Source organism: Mytilus californianus, unplaced genomic scaffold (genome assembly GCF_021869535.1).
Source record: "Mytilus californianus isolate M0D057914Y unplaced genomic scaffold, xbMytCali1.0.p SCAF_4, whole genome shotgun sequence".
Classification (NCBI taxonomy): Eukaryota; Metazoa; Mollusca; class Bivalvia; order Mytilida; family Mytilidae; genus Mytilus; species Mytilus californianus.
Window position 1 is genome coordinate 64,074,676 of NW_026262690.1, and position 24,634 is coordinate 64,099,309.

The 24,634-nt window shown below is 32.2% G+C and overlaps 1 long non-coding RNA gene across 1 annotated transcript; it reads left to right on the forward strand.

The window, feature by feature from the left end:
* Nucleotides 1-463: 463 nt before the first annotated feature.
* Nucleotides 464-16,507, forward strand: LOC127738301 (uncharacterized). The gene is made up of 2 exons (XR_007999984.1): nucleotides 464-1,384; nucleotides 15,946-16,507. It is a non-coding gene; the product is annotated as an uncharacterized LOC127738301 (long non-coding RNA).
* The last annotated feature ends 8,127 nt before the right edge of the window (nucleotides 16,508-24,634 follow it).

Sequence of the window (24,634 nt, forward strand, 5' to 3'; positions counted from 1 at the left end):
CGTCCGAAGACAGTTGGTTTCCAGACAATAACTTTAATAGTATAATTAAATAGAAATCTATGAAATTTAAAACAATGTTTATAACCACAAAAGGAAGGTTGGGATTGATTTTGGGGGTTATGGTCCTAACAGTTTAGGAATTAGGGGCCAAAAAGGGGCCCAAATAAGCATTTTTCTAGTTTCCAGACAATAACTTGTGGAACAGTGTATGGATCTCTCTGAAATTATACCACAAGTTTCCATACCACAAAGGGATGGTTAGGATTTGCTTTGGGGGGTTATGGCTCAAACTGTTTAGGAATTAGGGGGGAAAAACAAGGGTTTCCTGGTTAATGGACAATTACTAAGACAATTTAAAAGCAGTTAAAGGGAGGTAATACGCAACAGCATAGTGTATTGCACAAAAGCCAAAAAAAAGGGGGGGTAAATTTTTAATTTTTTTTTTGTGGGGGGAGGGGGGGGGGGGGGTCAATTCACAACAGCAAAGTGTATTGCACAAAAGCAAATAATTGAATATAAATTCAAATCATATAACCAATTCTAAGTTCTTTGACTACAGTTATTCTGTGTCAGAAACCTATTATGTGTCAAATATTTAATGAAAATCCAAATTCAGACCTGTATCAAGTGCGAATATTGTGTCCATTTTTGCCCCAACTGTTCAGGGTTGGACCTCTGCGGTCGTATCCAGCTGCGCTCGGCGAAGCAATTTTTATAACAATAGTTTAAAACAGTACAAGACTTTCAGAAAGTTATTCAGGGTCTGTTAAAAGCTACAAGAAAGTTGGACAACTATAGATATCTAACTACATGTATAAGGTGTACTGAAATGCTTTAAAACACAAAGATGTTGTAGCTTTTAATGACATTCCAGTAATTTCCTTCAATCACAAGGATCAATTTCCTCCATTTCAGCTCACCTATTAAGAGTGCAGTGTTGTCCATGTTGTAGACTCAAAAAATATCTTCTCAGAAGAAACCTCTGGACCAATTTCAACCAAACTTAAAAGTGATCCTTGAATGGTCCTTTGTATAAAGTTTGTTCCTGCCAATCAACCATCATGGCCACCATGTCTAAAGTGCTGTTATTGACTTATATCTTGAAAACCATAATAGATAGAGATAATCTGATCAGCAATAATGCTCGAATTGTAAAGGTCTACAATTTTCCTTACCATCAATATTATCAAATGACTCTTTAAGGAGCGATTGCCCTTAAATGACTTTTTTTTACTTATTTTCAAGTTTTTATACGACCTCAAAAAAATTTTGCGGTCGTATATTGGTATGATGTTGGCGTCGTTGTCGTCATCCGAAGACACATTGGTTTTCGCACTCTAACTTTAGTTTAGGTGAATGGATCTCTTTGAAATTTTACCATAAGGTTAAATACCACAAAAGGAAGGTTGGGATTGATTTTGGGGGTTATGGTACCAACAGTTAAGCAAAAAGGGGCCAAAAATAAGCATTTTCTAGTTTCCAGACAATAACTGTGGAACGGTGTATGGATCTCTCTAAAATTATACTACAAGTTTCCATACCACAAAGGGATGGTTAGGATTTGCTTTGGGGGGTTATGGCTCAAACCATAAATTTTGTAATTAAGGGCAAAAAAGGGGAAAAACAAGGTTGTCCTGGTTAATGGACAAATACTTTAGTACAAAACATAATTTAAAGCAGTGTAAGGGAGATAAATCAAATACATCATTGAAATTACCTCCCTTACACTGCTTTTAAATTATGTATTAAGTAATGGTTAATGAACAATTAAGATAATTTAAAACAGTGTAAGGGAGGTAATCCAAATACAACGTTTTGGTTACTTCCCTTACACTGCTTTTAAATTATGTTTAAAGAAATGCATATTTATAAAGGAAGACAAGTAAAAATATCTGCATATTTTGCATCTTTTTTTTTTACAAAAAAATCCATATGAAAGATTTGACACTATATTTTAAATTCTATTATAAAATAGATTAAGTTAGCACTATGGTAAATTTAAATGGGTAATTATGGTTGCAAACTCCATGGGAAATTTGAATTGAGATTATGACCACATCTTGAGGGAAAGAATTTTTTTGGGGAAAAAAGGGGGGGGGGGGGGGGGGTAAAAAGAAATTGTGGGGGGTCAATTTTTTCTCATTTCAGATTTCAGAAATTAACAGAATTATTCTTCAAATATTTTTTTTTCAAATTTCAAATATTGAATAAATTTCAAGAAGTAATCTTTAATTGCACAGTATGGCGCATTAGATTTGTAAAATCTTTGACCACATTTATGTATTTGTTATGCTGAATCTAACCGTGTATTTAGATTTTTAATTTTGGGTCCAGTTTTCAAATTGGTCTACATTAAGGTCCAAAGGGTCCAAAATTAAACTTAGTTTGATTTTAACAAAAATTGAATTCTTGGGGTTCTTTGATATGCTGAATCTAAACCTGTGTTTAGATTTTTGATTATGGGCCCAGTTTTCAAGTTTGTCCAAGTTGGGGTCCAAAATTAAACTTTGTTTGATTTCAACAAAAATTGAATATATGGGGTTCTTTGATATGCTGAATCTAACCATGTATTTTGATTTTGGACATTGGACCATAATAGGTAAATTAAAAAAATTCAAGTTCTTAGACCACATTCTTTCTGTGTCAGAAACCTATGCTGTGTCAAATATTTAATCATAATCCAAATTCAGAGCTGTATCAAGCTTGAATGTTGTGTCCATACTTGCCCCAACTGTTCAGGGTTCGACCTCTGCGGTCGTATCAAGCTGCGCCCAGCGAAGCATTTTATTGTCTTTTATCTTGAAAACTATACTAGAAAGGTAGAAACTGTTCAGTAACAAAATTTAACAGCAATTCAAGCCCTACAAAAAATTCAATGTGACAAAATCATTGGAGAACTTGTAAGAGTTAATGCCCTTAAATTAAATTGTTTTACTTATTTTAGAGTTTTTGTCTATTACCTTGAAAACTACAATAGATTGGTAGAAATTGTAAGTAGTATATTGGATAAGCAATACACGATCAACAAAAATGTCAAATGTCTGAAGCCATTGGATGACTCCTTGTAGGAGTTATTGCCCCTAAATTACGATGTTGGTAAAAAATGTAATAAAACAGCAAAAAACTTTCAGCAATATAAGATATAATTTTGACAGGTGAGCGATTCAATCTAATTAAAATATAGATCTCTGATTTCATTATCCTTGTATATACGAGCAAGCCAGTTGTAATAGATTTCAATCAGATGGGTGAGCAATTCAGGCTCTTAGCAACTTCTTGATTACATATTTAACAAAACTTTCATAGGTCATCTAAAGTCTCGCCATCAAAACTACAATATCTGGAATAAACAAGTGTATAACAAAATGCAGAAGATAAATCTCGGACTATGAGTAAAAAATGTGCCTCAATTAACATAATGACACTTCTTTATTTAATGACGATGACTCATTTAACAAAAACATTTATCTTCCCCGAGGCCTTCAAAATTGATATTAAAATGGTTGTCCAAACTGTTGCAGGATATAGTAGTATCAAAAACATTTAGGAATGAGACATATTGTTGTTTAAAAATCTTGAATTAAGATAGTAATTGATTATACATGTTATATGAATTTTAAGAGTACAGAGCTGATAATATACACGACAGGTTGTTAAAGTTTCATGAAAATAATAAGGAATGCAAAACATCCACAACTAATAAGTCTAGGAATTATTTGGTAACTTTAGACAAAATAATATAAAGTTGAGATAAGGTGAATATGTCAGTACGGTACCAAACAGTGATGACTCATTGACATATAACCTGTATGTCGTTATTCAGCCTACATCAATAAACTGGCGATGCAACTATGAAATACTAATTGATTTAGACTATGATTATGCTAGAAGATGGAGGGAAAACCGAAAATAAGAAACATAGATACTGTTTCTGGGTTAACACTGTAAGGTTAATGTTAAAAATCTGAATTAAAAAAACTGAATTGGTCTATTAACGCTCAAGCTACTCGTATATTCAAATACCTACCAAAAATTCAAAAATGTTGAAAAAATACCAGATTTACATCCTTGTTTTCCCTGCAAACAAAAGCCCCATGCATTGTCGGTTTTGCTTGTAACTCACATTATAAATAAGCTTCTTAATAAGGGCATAATGTATTAATACTTCTCTTGGAAATATTACATATTCTCCAACGAACTTATTGAAATAGTGAAATTCATAGCAATGTGACCATTTCTTATGTTGAAAAATATCTTCCTACATTTTATTGTATGTCTACCACTATTGTTACAAACATCGTTATATTGCTGGCTCTTTCAAAAGCTCCACGAGACCTGTTTAAAAAATTAACATTAAATGCATCATGAATCAATATAAGGGGGAATGTTTGAATTATATTTGACTGTCATACAAGTGAGAGGTTTAGCGAGCTATACAACCAGGTTTAATCCACCATTTTCATTATAAGGAAATGCCTATACCAAGTCAGGAGTATGACAGTTGTTTTCCATTCGTTTGATGTGTTTGAGCTTTTGAAATTGCCGTTTGATAAGGGGGCTTTCCATTTTTAATTATCCTTGGAGTTCAGTATTTATATTGTTATTTTACTTTTGATCTGTCAGTTTTGTAATTCTGGTATATACTAGTATATATATATATATTATATACAAGTCTAAATTGAAAACAACGTTCAAACCTATGATTGCGTTGGATAAAAACCGCAATTTTTATACGTGTGCATGCAAAACAAATTTCTTGTTAGAGGGGTCTAAATACAGCACAAACAACAATTTCCAAAAGACCAAAAAAGTGAAAAAGTATATTTTAACAAAACGCATTTGACTAACAGGTCGAACAACAAATGTTCTTAAACCCTGCTGACTGCCATTGGCGATTGCCAAATAAACGGATCACCGATGTAATAAATGGATATAAATTATAAATTTAATCCTAATCAGAAAACAATAAACTTGCGGAAAAGATGATATACCGCAAACAAAAGGTGCAAAGGTTTTTGTACACCATATCCGGATTTCGACAATTAATGTCTCTTCAGTGATGTTAGGAATCGAAACGGTATTTGGAAAGCCATACAATTTACCTCAATTTAGGATAGACTCTTGAATTTTGAGGAGTCAAAATAGGATGAACGGATCATATAAACCCGAAGGCAAATATAATACAAGCCCAAACGAAAAATATAAACAAGTCTAAATTGAAAACAACGTTCAAACCTATGATTGCGTTGGATAAAAACCGCAATTTTTATACGTGTGCATGCAAAACAAATTTCTTGTTAGAGGGGTCTAAATACAGCACAAACAACAATTTCCAAAAGAGAAAAAAAGTGAAAAAGTATATTTTAACAAAACGCATTTGACTAACAGGTCGAACAACAAATGTTCTTAAACCCTGCTGACTGCCATTGGCGATTGCCAAATTAACGGATCACCGATGTAATAAATGGATCTAAATTATAAATTTAATACTAAACAGAAAACAATAAACTTGCGGAAAAGATGATATACCGCAAACAAAAGGTGCAAAGGTTTTTGTACACCATATCCGGATTTCGACAATTAATGTCTCTTCAGTGATGTTAGGAATCGAAACGGTATTTGGAAAGCCATACAATTTACCTCAATTTAGGATAGACTCTTGAATTTTGAGGAGTCAAAATAGGATGAACGTATCATATAAACCCGAAGGCAAATATAATACAAGCCCAAACGAAAAATATAAACAAGTCTAAATTGAAAACAACGTTCAAACCTATGATTGCGTTGGATAAAAACCGCAATTTTTATACGTGTGCATGCAAAACAAATTTCTTGTTAGAGTGGTCTAAATACAGCACAAACAACAATTTCCAAAAGACCAAAAAAGTGAAAAAGTATATTTTAACAAAACGCATTTGACTAACAGGTCGACCAACAAATGTTCTTAAACCCTGCTGACTGCCATTGGCGATTGCCAAATAAACGGATCACCGATGTAATAAATGGATCTAAATTATAAATTTAATACTAAACAGAAAACAATAAACTTGCGGAAAAGATGATATACCGCAAACTGCAAAGGTTTTTGTACACCATATCCGGATTTCGACAATTAATGTCTCTTCAGTGATGTTAGGAATCGAAACGGTATTTGGAAAGCCATACAATTTACCTCAATTTAGGATAGACTCTTGAATTGTGAGGAGTCAAACTAGGATGAACGGATCATATAAACCCGAAGGCAAATATAATACAAGCCCAAACAAAAATATAAACAAGTCTAAATTGAAAACAACGTTCAAACCTATGATTGCGTTGGATAAAAACCGCAATTTTTATACGTGTGCATGCAAAACAAATTTCTTGTTAGAGGGGTCTAAATACAGCACAAACAACAATTTCCAAAAGACCAAAAAAGTGAAAAAGTATATTTAAAAAAATTATATATATATATATAATTCGTCTAAATAACAGCCCAACAATTTTAGATCTGTTAATTTGCGGAAGCAAATTTTTTGTCCTTCCCTGGCCGGGATTCGAACTCATGCTACAGACTGATATCGTGGCACCAAATCGCCCGACGCGCTAGACCACTCGACCACCTAGGCTCGACAAAAATCAAGCTTTCGGTGGCCGGGTGTTACCTTTCCTCAGTTTTATATTTATATAACTTTTTTGTTTGTAAACTGGTTGTTAAAAAAAGGTAAAATAATAGTTTTGATTGGTTGATTAGTGTTTAACGCCACTTTCAGCACTATTGTTCTATTTTGTGGCAGTCAGTTTTTATTGGTGGAGGAATTAAACCGCAATGCCCGGAGAGAACCACTGACCTTCGGTATGAAAAGTAACAATCTTAGTCAATTAAGATCGGAGTATAGCAGTGACCGCTGTGGATAGTAAACTTGGAATTGATAGTAAATAGCAAAAAATTTGTCCTGTCCCTAAGTACCTATGGTATATCCAACATCTCCATTTATGCACACAAAGAAATAACAACCCTTTTAATTTACATACACACTTGTATACTTGTTGTAAAAACTCCTTATAAGACTGCGAATACTATCGGGCTTATCCCGAAGCCTATGTAAGCAATATGGCCATACCTCAAAAAGGCAACTTTGCTCTGAATCATCTGTGAGTCGTTTTGTCTCCCCACATTGTGAAAAGGTGTTTTTTTTTATCAGCTGCATCTGTACATCATGTCCAACTCAAAAACACCAAAAACATACCCATCCCCGAAGACCAAAGTGCCGGAATTATGTTTTTTTGTCTCCCGTGCGACGCCTTGTGGGGGACATAGAAATACCGAGCGTCCGTCCTTCAGTCCGTCCGTTTGTCCGTCCGGTCTTAATTGTAAGCTCTCTCTCGTGTACAATCCAGATGTTTATAATTAAATTGAGAATGGAAACGGGGAATGCGTCAAAGAGACAACAACCCGACCAAAGAGCAATATTTATATATTAGGTTCATATCATCATTGTGGCTGACAAGTTTAAAAATCAGTGCCGAACAATTATTTTTATGCCCATTGGAAATATTAGTTATATGAAAAATTGCTTTGTAAGCGCTCTCGCGTGTACTTCTAACTCTTTCGTTTGCATTCTTATTATTTTTTTTTATTCAGCTGGTCGAAATGTCCGAGAAAGAAATTAACCTCCATTGGCCGAGATGTCCTAAGCAAAAAAGTCCTGATTTCGTCCGTTCACCGAATTTAGAAATCTTAATAGGGACTTATGACCTATAGTAGTTTTAAAAATTCACCTTGCGACCTGAGGGGGTATTCATCTGGAGTCCCATCCATAGTTTGCTTTTTTATGCCTGAAGTTGTCTCGATTACCCAAACATGCCTTCATCATAATATGTATCCCTTTCTTTAAGTTTTACTGAATAGTTCATTCTACGCATGCAGTATCTGGATTAGACTACTTCCACTTTATCTGATTCGAGACTTTTAAAAAATCAGTAATTAAATTTCAAATATATTTCATCTCGTTATGCTCGGGGTACAACTTAGGATTTACGCCCCCACTGTGATGCAATACCAATTTCTGATAACCTGTTTTGGGCATATTTTGGTTGTTGTCATCTGATTTTTACTGTTAACTGTTTTTTACTAAGTGAATTCAGCTGTTAACCTAAATTTCTGGTTTCTGTTTACTGTTTTATGTAAATTAAGTTTGTTGTTAACCTGTCAGTAATGAACCCCTATTCTCCCTATTGCCCTCACTCTTTAATATTTTGCATGTGTATGCCAATGATATTGTTAACTTGAATTCTCGAATCAGACAGTGGAAGTAGATTTGATTTTGAAAGAAATTTGACGTTGTATGAAAGCAAAATTATTTAAGGAAGGCAAATTCGAGATATCTTTCATAAGACTGTGCCTATTCCTAATTGCTTAGGTCTATCGGCTTTGTAGCCAGAATTTACAGAAACATTCCTCATGTTTCTGGTAAGTCTTGATATGGATGCCAGTGTCGATTTAAGCTGCGTACAGTTTCCTCATCTAATTCTCCTCTCTCATTATCCAGTTTAGTTGAGGCCTCTCTAACCAGGATTTAAACTTCTTCGAAATTATTTGATAAAGCTGCCTCCCTTAGCAAAATCTGATTGAGTTCATTCTTTCTTTTCGTCATTTTTTCCCCTTTGAAACAGGAAGGAGTTATATACGGAAAAGAAAATAAACAAGTCAAAACTCTTTAGTGATGAAGATTTTAATTTGTAACTCTGAAAGTTGATTTTTTAATATTAAAAAATGATTTTTTATATATTTAGAAAATGATTTCTTAATATTAAAAAATGAATTTCTAATATTAAAAAATCATTTATTAATATTAGAAAATGAATTTCGAATATAAGAAAATACTTTCGAATTAAAAATGAATTCTTAATATTAAAAAATATTTTTTTAATATTTAATATTAAAGAAATAGCATTTTTGTCCACTTTTGTTTGCCATGTATTAAAGAGTATTTACAATAATCAAAGAGTGAAAACACGATACTAATATATGTAATTAAAAGAAACCAGTGCTACAAAACAGTGACTGTTGTAAATGTGTCCTACTTGACTATGTTTTTCATTTGAAAAAAATCTTCGGGAAATATTAACAACAAATGGAAGTTTTTAACGACCTTGACTGGCTATGCAGCCCTTTGGAAATATTAAAAAGTAATTATGTACCTTTTATATATTTTGTTTGTGTGGTATTTAGATTAGACTGAACTGGTACATAAAGGGAACCAGTATTAGTCCTGCGGAGTGTTTCTAGCTTTTCCCATCCGTTGGTACTTTGCGTGGCACATGATCATCACAAAAAAGAAAATAAGTCATAAGAGATGCTGAATTGACATGATAATATAGTTATCTGATATGAGGCAAGACACAGCTTCTATAATTATTTAGCCTTAAATAAGGCAATATTTATATTCAAATATAGCATTGATAGCCTATAATTTCCACTGTGGACACCGTCATAGATTTCCAAATCAAATCAACTATTTTTTCACAGGCACTTGTTTCTGTCAATGGGGAGTTTACTATCCACACTTGTACGAAAATTTTTCGTGTGGTTTACTATCCACCGTGCAAGTATGGATAGTACATGTAGTAAACCCACCATTGACAGAAACAAGTGCCTGTGATTTTTTTTTAGACTGGCTATTTTGCCGGCACCGGCAACATAGAAAATATGCTATTTTGCCGGCTCTGATTAAAATATCTTAATTCAAGCTGGCAAAATAGCATATTTCTATAGAAATGGCTATTATACCGTCACCAGGCAATATAATGAATTTGTTATTTTGCCGGTTCTTTGTAAAGAGTGAAATTTAATATTTACTATTTAAAAGTTCTACGAAAATGTGCACTGTCAACATTAAAGAATAAAAAATAATTACTAATATACCGGTAGTTAAATAAGAAAACAGATAACAATATTTCAGATACATACAACAGTCGGGGGCATTACTTAAACACGTAACTTTTAAAATTACCAATACAAGTTGTGTTGAAAACGAGGCAATTTTTAATATTACTGATATAAGTAATTTTTGTAAATATTACTTTTACAGGTGTCCATCCATACAGATTTTACTAGCTTTAACAATTTTTCAGACAACTGGTTATTTTTCCCATGAAATATAAAAACTAATCCTCCTGAAACACTAATTGCCTTTCTGATGCACTTACATTTCATATCGCACTTACATTTCATATCAACGCTTCTGGGTCAAAGATTGGTCTCTTGGACCATTAGAATATCATTTTCCTTGAAAATCTTAAAGATAGAGAGATATCAATAGACATGATAGATAGACACGTGTGATTTAATTAAGACTTGAAGTTATTTATAATTTGTAACCCATAACAATTACATATGTTTCTCAAATAATTGTTATTACTATTTTTTTCAAAGATGTATAAAATAACTTATACAAGTAATATTTTTGTCACTATTTTTAAAGTATTCATTTATCTCTATATCCCTCTCAAATTTGATAAATTCTTAATTTTATGTAATAAAATGATGTACAAATTCATAAAAACTACATTTAGTCCATGCTTTATTGAATTTTAAAATAAATATATTTAGTAATTTAAAAAATTTTAAAAACAAAAATTACCTAAATAAAAATAACTTGTTTAAGTAATGCCCCTGACTGTACAATCGTTTAAAATTATTTATCAGTCAAAGTGAAAAAAAGAATTTATAACAATAAATAAAAATAAAAATATTGAGCATCCAGTTGTTGCAATGAAATCATATCAAAACATGTAGTTGAAATTACTTCTAAAATCAGTCACAGTCTAATGCTACATGTACATTGTATGCATAAGAATAAAATCTCAGATTTTTTAACTGTAACAAAAATAAAAGTTAAAAATCTCATTGCATCATAAATTTGATTAAACATTATACAGTATAACAAAACCAATCACATAGCTTCAAAAATCAAAAATGTTTAAATTACATTTGCTTTTGAAATAATAGTCAGTTCTTTGAATTGCATATGTAAACAAAATAGTTTTTTAAATTGGCTTCCACTTACTTAGAGCCGGCAAAATAGCATATTTTCTATTTTTCCAGCGCTGGCAACAAATTCACTATATCATGTATATTGGCGGTGCCGGTAAAATATCCATTTCTATAAAAATATGCTATTTTGACAGCTTGAATTAAGATATTTTAATCAGAGCCGGCAAAATAGCATATTTTCTAGCCACTGCCTTTTTTTATACCAATTATCATGGACCCACAAATTCACAAAGAGTCAATAACAATATGTAACAATCTTAATTTTAGATGTACAATCTGGTTCATACAGAAAATACAATACAAAATACAGGATACAAATGAGTATTTGTAGTTTAAAATTTGTTACCAGTTAAGCAAAGATTCTTTGTAGTGTTCATGCATATACATTTATTAATAATAATAATGAACACTACATAATAAATATCTGACTCTTTTTTATAGCACCAGTCATGAAAACAAAAGGAAGCATGAATTAAAAATCAATCGATTTCTATCCAGTAATGAACATATGAAGTACACATTTTTATGTGTCTATAGAATAAATAAAGCAGACTTTTTGAGCTGTTTAATGTCATGGTACCCAAATTGCACTGAGTAATCAATTAGCATCCATTAAGAAAAATAAAAAACAAAAATACAGCAAAAATCTTATAGGTGTTCTTACCGACTAAACAATTTAGCTATAAAACATTGACACTTACCATTTTGTCAGTTGTACTGGCTTAAGATTGCCCAAGCGTATTTGCCACCAATTTTCGGTAGGCCAAACACACTTCCGCTGTACCTGGTATTTTTTAACCACAATAACTGCTTTGTTAAAGTTTGCTTTCTTTTTATTTTACAGATTTAAGAACAAATGAGGTGTGGATGATGAGATTTAGACAAAGACTGGCTTGGTTAGTGATAGTGTTTTTTCTAGCAGCAACATGTGCTCTTGTGTACTATATTTTTGAGATAAATGAACATTTCAATAAATTTGCCATTGACCATGTTGAAAAATTCCATACAAACTCGGGAACAGAATTTGACCATGGATTGTGGCATCACATAATTGATATACCTGCTTTTGTCTTCTTCATCATATTTATAATGGCATATCTACAGATTTTCTTCATGATTTTGGCTTGTACCAGAACAGAACCAAAGCACAGTTTTGCATACATTTGGCCAAGTTTTCTTTCTACAAAGTTCAAGTCGTTAGTATCAAATTGTTCATTAAGTATTGAAGGATCAAAGAAATCTCATGACTCTACAAATGGTTATATTACGATTGATACATGAATTATGCTTATACACAGTACTGTGATATTTTAGAATTATCAGTTGTTGAGTTTCTATAATCTTGTCTTTTTTTCATTTTGATAGCATTATTTTATTTACATTTGTTTTGATAACTTTTATTTTGGAAATGAGGAATACATGTCCATACAGTGGGATACCTATTGACAAAAAAATATTGCCCTTGCTTACACCAAAAAATAGAACTCTTCAATGTTTGGAACCTTCTCTGTTATTATGAGTAGGTTTAGGAAATTGTATCATGATAAGACTATGTTGAACACTTATATTAGACTAAGATATATGAATGAAAAGAAATTTAGATTTTGAATGTTCATAATTTTGAATTTTTTTTTGGCAAAGATTAACATTTTTAAGTGTAATAACTTTCTGATACAATTTTCTTGATGAACAGTGAAAAATAAAACAATATCAATTTGCATGTAAATTATATATAACACAGTTTAATAACATAAACAGTACAGATTTTGCTGCATCAGATGCACATTTTGACAATCAATGTCTCTTCAGTGATGTTTGAGGCCAAAACATAATTTTAAAAAATGTAAGATTTTAGTTTAGAAATAATTTTAAATCAGTTTGGTATATACAAAGTATTGATTTTATTGCCTTAATCACTTGACGAGTTACTTTTTTCATTGTTCTCATGTCACCAGTATTGCCAACATGTATGAAAGAATGATGTGTGTTACATTGAAAATACATATAAATATATATATATATATATAAATGTATATAAAAAACCTCAAATAAAGTGCTAAACATTTAATTAAGAATACTCAAATTGAATGCTTATATCTTTGTTATTCTGATGATAATTTATAGCTAGACAAATATAATAGATATTCATGATATTTGCAGTTGTCCTTTCTGTCTTTTGGGATGTCATTTTGATATATTATTGAGATAAATTTGAATATTCAATCTGTTATTGTATTATATAACATTAATTATACTGGCATTTGATATACTTTGTGTTTTTCAATTGACCAAGGCATAAGCATTGTGGTGTATTTACAATTTTTTGATTGTATGATAATTTATTATTATTTTGAAGCACATGATTGACACTATTGATACAAAAATGTAAATCTAAGCGATTTAAGGCAAAATGTGCTACATCAGTAATATGACATAAAACTTGCAAGATTGTGTTCATTCGTAAATATATTAGTGAAAAAGTATGTTGGAGTTTGTCAGATTTGTCAGTTTCATAATTTATATTTCATGGTACGGTCAAGGTCATTTGCCTTACATCTGTTTTTATATTTTTTGCGATACTAAGTATATTGGTATGACGTTGGCGTCATCGTCCGAAGACACATTGGTTTTCGCACTCTAACTTTAGTTTAAGTGAATGGATCTTTATGAAATTTTACCATAAGGTTCAATACCACAAAAGGAAGGTTGGGATTGATTTTGGAAGTTATGGTACCAACAAGTAAGGAATCAGGGGCCCAAAATGGGCCAAAAATAAGCATTTTTGTAACTTCCAGACAATAACTTGTGTTCAAGTGTATGGATTTCTCTGACATTGTACCTCAAGGTTCCATATCACAAAGGGAATGCTGGGATTGATTTTGGGGGTAATTGCCTCAAATTTTAGGAATTAGGGGCCAAAAAGGGGTTAAAAAAACAAGCATTTTTCTAGTTTCCAGACAATAACTTGTGTTCAAGTGTATGGATCTTGTACTGCAAGGTACCAAAAAAAAAATTTAGGGGGGGTGGGTTAAAAAAGAAATTGTGGGGGCAATTTTTTTTTTCATTTCAGATTACAGAAATTAAAAAGAAAATTTCTTAAAATATTATTTCTTTTTGCAAAAAAAAAGAGGGGGGGGGGGGGGGGGGGGGGGGGGTGGGGGGGGGGGGGGGGGTCAATACGCAACAGCATAGTGTTTTTCACAAAAGCAAAAAAAGGGGGGGTAAATTTTATTTGGGGGGGGGTTCAATTTCACAACAGCATAGTGTATTGCACAAAAGCAAAAAATTGAATATAGATTCAAATCATATAACCAATTCTAAGTTCTTTGACTACAGTTATTCGGTGTCAGAAACCTATTATGTGTCAAATATTTATTTACAATCCAAATTCAGACCTGTATCAAGCGTGAATATTGTGTCCATTTTTGCCCCAACTGTTCAGGGTTGGACCTCTGCGGTCGTATCCTGCTGCACTCAGCGAAGCATTTTATTATTCATATACATAGATAGAGCAAGTTAATATGTTATAATGAACATTCAGTAAACTCCTATCTGATTAAATTACAGATCCTTTGTCGAAGCATTGCTTACAAGGATCTGAAAGCACTCCGTTTTACTTTCTGTTGTGGTAATTATTACATCAGTCAATGAAATTCAGCCTTCAAATTTTTGTATCATTACGACAAAACCAAAGGATTCCGAAAGATCTCTAAAACAGAAAGTAGAACGGAGCATTGTCAGATTTTTGTTAGTGAAGCTTGGACACAGGATCTATATTTTAATCAGATTCAGTAAAATTTGACTTTATGTTAACTACCTCTTCAGTTTCTTTTATATGATTTTGTCATTTGATATCTTTATTGTATATGTGTGAAAAAAACCTATAGTGGTACATGTATATATATTTATGATGTTGGTGGATAAAATTTGTGTTTTTTCCCTAGGTTAGAATAAGTGTTTACTATGGGTTAAATGTTATTCATGGGATACTAATTTTCATGGATTTCATGGGTTTAGGTAAATCACCAGATTAATTGTTCCAAAAATGTCCTTGTTAGCAGAATTTTTCAAAAACATGAATACAATTATTTCTGAAATCTGAACCCCCCCAAAATTGGTACCCATATGAATAAATGAATCCAGAGTAACCGGTATATTAGTGGTATATGGGTCATATGTACTTATTGTATCTTTACACTGTGTTATTCTGCTAATTTGCAGCAATTTAATTTGCTTCACACACATAAAAATTCACATTTTTTTTTTAAATATACAGAAGTGCATGATAAAGAAGACTAAAGATTTACATATGTTCATCTTTGTCTTGTTTGGAAGATAAGTACAAAACTGGCTGATAGTTTTGTTATTGTACTGCAGTTGGAGTCAGTTGTGTAATCTACTTATCTTACAGTTTTTAATCTAGATCCTTGAATTTTCACAAAATGGTTGCACCTGGTTTTTTGTCATTGTTTTGAGTAATTTTGTTAAACCAAAGGGTTGAAACTTGGGATTTGTCGCCTCTCCACTTAACACTAGGCAATAAGGAGTAAGAACAATGACTGGTTGGCCTGAAGTCAGAATAAATTGTCCAGGTAGGGTGATATGTCTTACTTTGGAGTGTTACCTTGTGAACTAGCACATTAATAAACTGGCTCTGTGTGTCAGTCTAGTAGAAAGCAGAGTTCTTATTGATATCACATGAACATGTTCTCATCCTGAATATGCATTTAATGTGCCACCGGACATTTAAACAAATTTTCACATTTTCTTTTTCTTCTCTGAAACTACTGGACCAATTTTTTATACGACCGCAAAAAAATTTCGTCCGGCGTCGTCCGAAGACACATTGGTTTTCGCACTCTAACTTTAGTTTAAGTGAATGGATCTCTATGAAATTTTACCACAAGGTTCAATACCACAAAAGGAAGGTTGGGATTGATTTTGGGGGTTATGGTACCAACAGTAAAGGAATTAGGGGCCAAAAAGGGGCCAAAAATAAGCATTTTTGTAACTTCCAGACATAATTTGTGTATAAGTGTATGGATCTCTCTGACATTGTACCACAAGGTTCCATATCACAAAAGGAATGCTGGGATTGATTTTGGGGGTAATTGCCTCAAAATTTTAGGAATTAGGGGCCAAAAAAGGGGCAAAAAACAAGCATTTTTCTAGTTTCATGACAATAACTTGTGTGTAAGTGTATGGATCTTTCTGAAATTGTACTACAAGGTTCCATATCACAAAGGGAAAGCTGGAATTGAGTTTGGGGGTAATTGCCGAAACGTTTAGGAATTGGGGGCCAAAAAGGGGCCAAAAAACACATTTTTCTAGTTTCCAGACAATAACTTGTGTTCAAGTGTATGGATCTCTCTGAAATTGTACTGCAAGGTACCATACCGCAAAGGGAAGGCTGGGATTGATGATGGGGGTAATTGCCTCAATATTTTAGTAATTAGGGGCCAAAAAGGGGGGGAAAAAAGCATTTTTCTGGTTTCAGGACAATAACTTGTGTGTAAGTGTATGGATCTTTCTGAAATTGTACTACAAGGTTCCATAACACAAAGGGAAAGCTGGGTTTGAGTTTGGGGGTAATTGCCCTAAATGTTTAGGAATTTGGGGCCAAAAAGGGGCCAAAAAACACATTTTTCTAGTTTCCAGACAATAACTTGTGTTCAAGTGTATGGATCTCTCTGAAATTGTACTGCAAGGTACCATACCACAAAGGAAAGGCTGGGATTGAGTTTGGGGGTGATGAATCATAAGGGGGTTCAAAAAATTTGGGGGGGGATTTTTTTTTTTTCCTTTTTTTTTCTTTTAAAATTTTCCATTTTAAGTTGGTTATTTCTGATTTATATTTAAAAGCAAATAATAATGATATGGTAGGAGATACACAACAAACAGGATGTGTAAATTATTATATAATAAGTATTGTGCAATCGCAAGAAATTTTCAATTGCACAGTATTGCGCAATAGCAAGAAATATCCAATAGCACAATATTGCGCAATAGCAAGAAATTGTCAATTGTACAGTATTGCGCAATAGCAAGAAATATTTAATTGCACAGTATTGTGCAAAAGAAGATACTTCGTATAAATTGCTTATTTCTTGATCAATTTCAATGGGGTTTTATTCTTGAATTCTTGGGGTTCTTTAATATGCTGAATCTAACCGTGTATTTAGTTTTTGGATTTTGGGCCCCATTTTTAAATTGTTCCACATTGAGGTCCAAAGGGTCCAACATTAAACTTTGTTTGATTTCATCAAAAATTGAGTTATTGGGGTTCTTTGATATGCCGAATCTAACCGTGTATTTAGATTCTTAATTTTTGGTTCCGTTTTCAAATTGGTCTACATTAAGGTCCAAAGGGTCTAAAATTAAACTTAGTTTGATTTTAACAAAAATTGAATTCTTAGGGTTCTTTGATATGCTGAATCTAAACATGTATTTAGATTTTTGATTATGGGCCCAGTTTTCAAGTTGGTCCAAATCGGGGTCCAAAATTAAACTTTGTTTGATTTCAACAAAAATTGAATATATGGGGTTCTTTGATATGCTGAGTTTAACCATGTATTTAGATTTTTGATTTTTGGGCCCCGTTATCAACTTTGTCCACATTGAGGTCAAAAGGGTCCAAAATTAAACTTTGTTTGATTTCATCAAAAATTGAATTCTTGGGGTTCTTTGATATGCTGAATCTAACCATGTATTTAGATTTTGGATATTGGACCATAATAGGTGAATGTCCAATTTAAAATTTTTAAGTTCTTAGATCACATTCATTCTGTGTCAGAAACCTATGCTGTGTCAAATATTTAATCACAATCCAAATGCAAAGCTGTATCAAGCTTGAATGTTGTGTCCATACTTGCCCCAACTGTTCAGGGTTCGACCTCTGCGGTCGTATCAAGCTGCGCCCTGCGGAGCATTTTATCCCAAACTGCAGGAATATTATATGGAAAATCTTCTGTAAAAATTAGGGATGTCAACTCAGTGAACAATTACTATTTGCGTACTCGTTGGTTTTATCAAGCGATACTCGAGTCCTCGCTCGGGAATATATCTACAACACAGAAAACAAAAAAACGTACTTTACATTCTGTGGTTTGTTGTTCAACTGACGAAAACCCAGCTACATAAGTTTCTGGGACAAGGAATTACACACTATAATTAATAGATCATTACCTATACAGGTACTAATTAAGTAAAAAAACAATAATCTAATCAATATAGTCTGGGAACAGTATATATATGTTCCTGATATAGTTTAATGAACACATATTTAAAAATTATAACAAGGAAAAATCATTTCAAACAATAGTTTTTGGTAATCGTTAAGAAAACACATTTAATGTTTACAAAGGCATAAGGATTAGAAGTTTAATTATTCACTGAGGGTCACCAGAGGATGCAACGAATTTATTTTATTTGCAAATATTTTCTTGTCAACTATTATTGGGGATAGTCGGTTTTGCAACTTCGTAAATTACAGTCTGGCAGACGAAAATATTTGCTCTGACGGTACCGATGTGACAGAATGGCGAAGACATGTTAAGTTTAAAGTATTAGCCTAGGTAGGCATAGCCCACGTATTTTCCGAGGCATTTTCAATGACAATTTAGCACAAGCATTCGAAACAAAATGTATTTTATTCACTAGTATGATTAATCAGTGATGCCTATTTAATTTTCCGAAAGAGGTTCTCAAAAAAGATCACTTTTATATAAAGAAAACAGCAATATTCTGACAGGAAACCGATTAGTCGAGTATCGTTTTGGTATTCGATACTCTGTACTACCGAGCGATACTCGAATACTTGAGTACTCATTGACATCCCTAGTAAAAATCATTCCTCAATTGTTTCAGTTCAGATGTAAAACGTGGCAGCAAGAGGCAAGATGTGTTTCTTTAAAATCTCACCATCTAAAACTACAAGGCAAATGTTTTAAAACTTTAAAGGAGTTAAAACAAAGCCACCAGGATCTAGACATGACATAAGCTATCTTCTCTTGAGAAGTTAAAGGATACATTTAGCCAGGGGAACAATTCAGACTCATAGGAGCCTCTTGTTTTAAGAGAATATTTTTTAGCTTTGCAGAATTTTTTATAACCTATTTAGTATTGAAATCTACTTTTGAAAGTTATAGAAAGATAAACCAATCACAATGTTAAAGAAGACTACATGTATGTGTGAACACTTCATATACAAATGTATATCATAAATCTAGACTTTGTACATACTTGAAGCCTACATTCTGTTGTTAGTATAGCAGAAGCTGATTGTTTGTTAAAAGCATTCCAAAATCACTTTTTATTTATTAATATCTACCAATATATGAATATGTTTTGTTTTTCTTAATCATATATAACTTCATGTTTTTGTCGAGCCTTCGACTTTAGTCGGCGGCGGCGTCCACAAATATTCACTCTGTGGTTAAAGTTTTTGAAATTTTAATAACTTTCTTAAACTATCCTGGATTTCTACCAAACTTGGACAGAAGCTTGTTTATGATCATAAGATAGTATCCAGAAGTAAATTTTGTAAAAATAAAATTCCATTTTTTCCGTATTTTACTTATAAATGGACTTAGTTTTTCTGCCGGTAAATATTACATTCACTCTGTGGTTAAAGTTTTTAAAATTTTAATAACTTTCTTAAACTATCCTGATTTTGTACCAAACTTGGACAGAAGCTTGTTTATGATCATAAGATAGTATCAAGAAGTAAATTTTGTAAAAAAATAAATCCATTTTTTCCTTATTTTACTTTTAAATGGACTTAGATTTTCTGCCAGGAAACAACACATTCACTCTGTGGTTAAAGTTTTTAAAATTTTAATAACTTTCTTATACTATTTTGATTTTATTCCAAACTTGGACAGAAGCTTGTTTATGATCAAAAGCTAGTATCTAGAAGGAAATTTTGTAAAAAAATAAATCCATTTTTTCCGTATTTTACTTTTAAATGGACTTAGATTTTCTGCCAGGAAACAACATATTCACTCGGTGGTTAAAGTTTTTAAAATTTTAATAACTTTCTTATACTATTTTGGATTTGTACCAAACTTGGACAGAAGCTTGTTTATGATCAAATGCCAGTATCTTGAAGGAAATTTTGTTTTCTTCCAGTTAACATTACATTCAGTCTGCAGTTAAAGTTTTTAAACATTTATTAGATTCATAAACTATCCTGGAATTTTACCAAACTTGGACAGAAGCTTCTTACAATCAAAAGATAGTATCAAGAGGAATATTTTTATTGATTTACTTCCTCATTTTTGTTGAGCCTGCGATTAACAGAAAAAGTAGGCGAGACACTGGGTTCCGTGGAACCCTTACGAATTTTTTCTAGCAAATTACTGTTATATTTTAGTAACAAAATACTGTTATTTTTTGTAGCTGCATTGATGAAGTTTAAATGATGAACAACTGTTCTTTGGAAAAAGAACTAGGATTTAAAACCCTATCAAAAGTATTAGAATCTTGTTTTTATGCCGATTTAAAGTAAGCTATGACTTTTGCTACCTTAGCTTATATTATGACAAAGGCATTGGGATAACTTTGCATCAGCATTTTAGTTTGGGAACATTTTTTATTTGAGTGATGATTGACAATAATCGTTTTGGAGTAGAAAATTGTTATTGATAATGAGCTCAAAGGCAATATCACTGCAGCTTAAGACAAGACTGAAATTTGAAAAAAATAGTTTTGTTATGATATGTTTTAAATTAAATCTTTTCATTACCAATCTTTGATAAATACTATTCTGTTTGAAGAGGAAGTTGTCTATTGATTTTGATATCACAAGGTGAATGGTCAAGCTACTCTTAATATCATACTGAAATTTAGGAAAACAGGTTTGTTTCTGGACAATATCTTTTGAATCATTAATTTTTACTTTTATACTAAAATTTGATGGATAATTATTCAATTTTCGTATAAATTGGATATACTAATTGGGGGAGAGAAAGACCTTTCTTTAATTTTCTCTATCTTTTAAGATCAGTAAGGGATATTGATCAAGATATAAATAAACTTATTTCTTAATTTTTACTGAAAATATCTTTTGAATAACAATTTTGATCTTTACCAAATCTGGTAGGGAAATAACTAATGTGACTGGTTTTGTGGTCATCAGGTTAGATATCCAGGAAAAAATAAATAGATTGAAATTTATGACATTTTCTATTTGAGTAAAGTGTTATTGAAACTTAAATTCATGAATAAAGTCTCTTGGGGAAAGAAGACATTGTCAATTTGTCATTCTTTTGTTTTACTTTTGTATTACATTTGTATTACATTTATATTATATATGCAAACATTCCAGGAGATAACTGTTTTCAAAACAAGCAATAAGTATCAAATACTCGGGTCACAACTCTACTGACATTTTTTTCTGTTTTGTCTGATTTTTATCAATGATCTATTTCTTATATATTGAGGTCTGTGTTAACATGTCTGTTCAGTGGTGCATATCAGTAGAAGAAATTTATATTTTAATTATGTTAGTAAATTCAAGTTGAATTTGTTTACATATATACCTGCATATTGATAAGAAGATTACCAATTAGTCTGATGATTCAGTATTTGATGCTGCCTTTTTTTCGATTTGAGGTTTTATGCCCTCATTTTCATGTGTTGTAAAATCATGTTATTTTTTCAAAAGCGGTTGATCATTATTTACCAGAAGAGATTAAAGATGGGGAAAATCAAACATATTTTTATCTTTTACTTAGTTGTTTCATTTGAATATTTTAAGAATAAGAAGATGTGGCATAATTGCCAATGAGACAACTCTCCACCAAAGACCAAATCACATAGACGTTATTAACTCATCTTGCAAGAAATTCTCTCAATTGGTTAAAATGGTCTGGCGACTGTTCTCTGATGCAAATTTTTGAAAAATTGTCCTTCATTGTAAGGAAAAGGAAGGATATCAAGACATAATTTAGTCCTCATCATTCTTGAGGGTATAATCTTTTTTTATGCCCCCGTGGTAGCCGAGGGGACATCAAGTTTTACCCTTGTCCGTCTATACGTCTGTCCGTCCGTCTGTACGTCCAAAAATTGGTTTCCGTTCTCTAACTTTAGTTTGCCTCAACCAAATGTTATGAAACTTATCCACAATGCTTATTACCACAAAACACAAATCAAATTTGAATTTTGGTGGCGTCACTTTTACCGTTCTAGAGTTATGCCCCTGTACAAATGAAAAAATTGCTGATTTTTTTGTTTCCTTACTCTAACTTGAGATTGCCTCAACCAAATGTTATGAAACTTATCCACAATGTTTATTACCACAAACACAGATCAAGTGCGAATTTTGGTGGCATCACTTTTACCGTTCTAGAGTTATGCCCCTTTACACATGGAAAAATTGCTGATTTTTTTGTTTCTGTTCTCTTACTTTAGGTTGCTTCAACCAAATGTTATGAAACTTATCCACAATGTTTATTACCACAAAACCCAAATCAAGTTTGAATTTTGGTGGCGTCACTTTTACCGTTCTAGAGTTATGCCCCTTTACAAATGAAAAAAATGCTTATTTTTTTGTTTCCATACTCTAACTTGAGATTGCCTCAACCAAATGTTATGAAACTTATCCACAATGTTTATTACCACAAACACAGATCAAGTGCGAATTTTGGTGGTGTCACTTTCACCGTTCTAAAGTTATGCCCTTTTACAAATGGAAAAATTGCTGAAATATTTGTTTCTGTTCTCTAACTTTAGTTTGCCTCAACCAAATGTTATGAAACTTATGCACAATGCTAATTACCACAAAACAAAGATTAAGATTGAATTTTGGTGGCGTCACTTCTACTTTTCTAGAGTTATGCCCCTTTAAAAATGGAAAACTTGCTGAATTTTTCGTTTCTGTTCTCTAATTTAAGTTTACGTCAACTAAATGTTATGAAACTTATAAACAATGCTTATTACCACAAAACTCAGATAAAGTTCAAATTATGGTAGTGTCCCTTTTACAGTTCTGGAGTTATGGCCCTGTATAACGTTATATGCAAGCGGGGGCCTCATCTCAGTGTCCCATGGACACATTCCCCATTTATTTTAGAATTTAAAGCAACACTTGTTTACCGATATTCAAATTTCGTTAATCGATTAGGAAGAGACAAATCAAGATAACAAACACAAACTGAGTACTAGTATATTTTGTTTTAAGCATTTACAAAGACTTTTAAAAATACTGCAAGTAAACCAAATTGTATCAAGGTATGAGAAAACAATTTATCTCCTTTAAGAATTAATGGCCCCACTTGCCTTAGAAAAGCAATGATATGATCATCATTATCAAGAGCAAAACAAATATCTAAAATAGCCATGACAGTAATTTTTACGTCAGTTCCTGTAAGAAAATAAGGTTGATATCAAGGGCCAATCAAAACCAAATGTGAATTAATTTAAGGACACTAAATATTCAACTCAATTTTAGTAGATATATGCGGTGTAATATGTATGCATACTATACAAGTTTCATTCCAGTTGACCAACTTTTTAGCTGATTACAGCCCTAAGACGTGGGGGATATTCCGTAAAAATTAAGCTTAGTACATTATCAAGACGGTATATGGTATATAACTTCCCGACACAAAATCCCAAACTAATATAACACCTTAAGCAAAGGAACAGTGTTTTTATTGCTGTTATTTATCATTAAATCACAGTAAGGTCTTTAAATTGTTGAAATTTCATGAAAATATATTTGTTTTCAGTCAGAAGGGTCCCAGACTGTCCATGCGAACTCCAACGTTGGTCTTACCAGCGATTTGTATGCAGTTTTGTTTATTGTTTATATTCAGGTTTCGTTTAAGGAGTCCTATGGTCGTGTTTCCCTTATTACACGTTTTCGATATGTTCAACTCTCAGATATGAACTGATGGTACGGCCTAGGTACTATGCCAACTGAAGGGTCGGCCATGCAATGTGTACTCTCTCAATCTAGGTTTGCGGTTTCTTGATATTGTTAGTACATTTGATTGTATCAGATGTTTCCCCTTCTCCCGCTAGTTTCCTTTCAGAAAGGAAATGGATCCATTTGTTGGTTTTTGACGAGCCTTCGACTTTAGTCGAAAAAGCGAGACATAGCGATCCTACATTCCGTCGGCGTCGGCGTCGTCGTCGTCGTCGTCGTCGGCGGCGTCCACAAATATTCACTCTGTGGTTAAAGTTTTTGAAATTTTAATAACTTTCTTAAACTATCCTGGATTTCTACCAAACTTTGACAGAAGCTTGTTTATGATCATAAGATAGTATCCAGAAGTAAATTTTGTAAAAATAAAATTCCATTTTTTTCCGTATTTTACTTATAAATGGACTTAGTTTTTCTGCTGGAAAATATTACATTCACTCTGTGGTTAAAGTTTTTAAAATTTTGATAACTTTCTTAAACTATCCTGGGTTTCTACCAAACTTGGACAGAAGCTTGTTTATGATAATAAGATAGTATCCAGAAGTAAATTTTGTAAAAAAAAAATCCATTTTTTCCTTATTTTACTTTTAAATGGACTTAGATTTTCTGCCAGGAAACAACACATTCACTCTGTGGTTAAAGTTTTTAAAATTTTAATAACTTTCTTA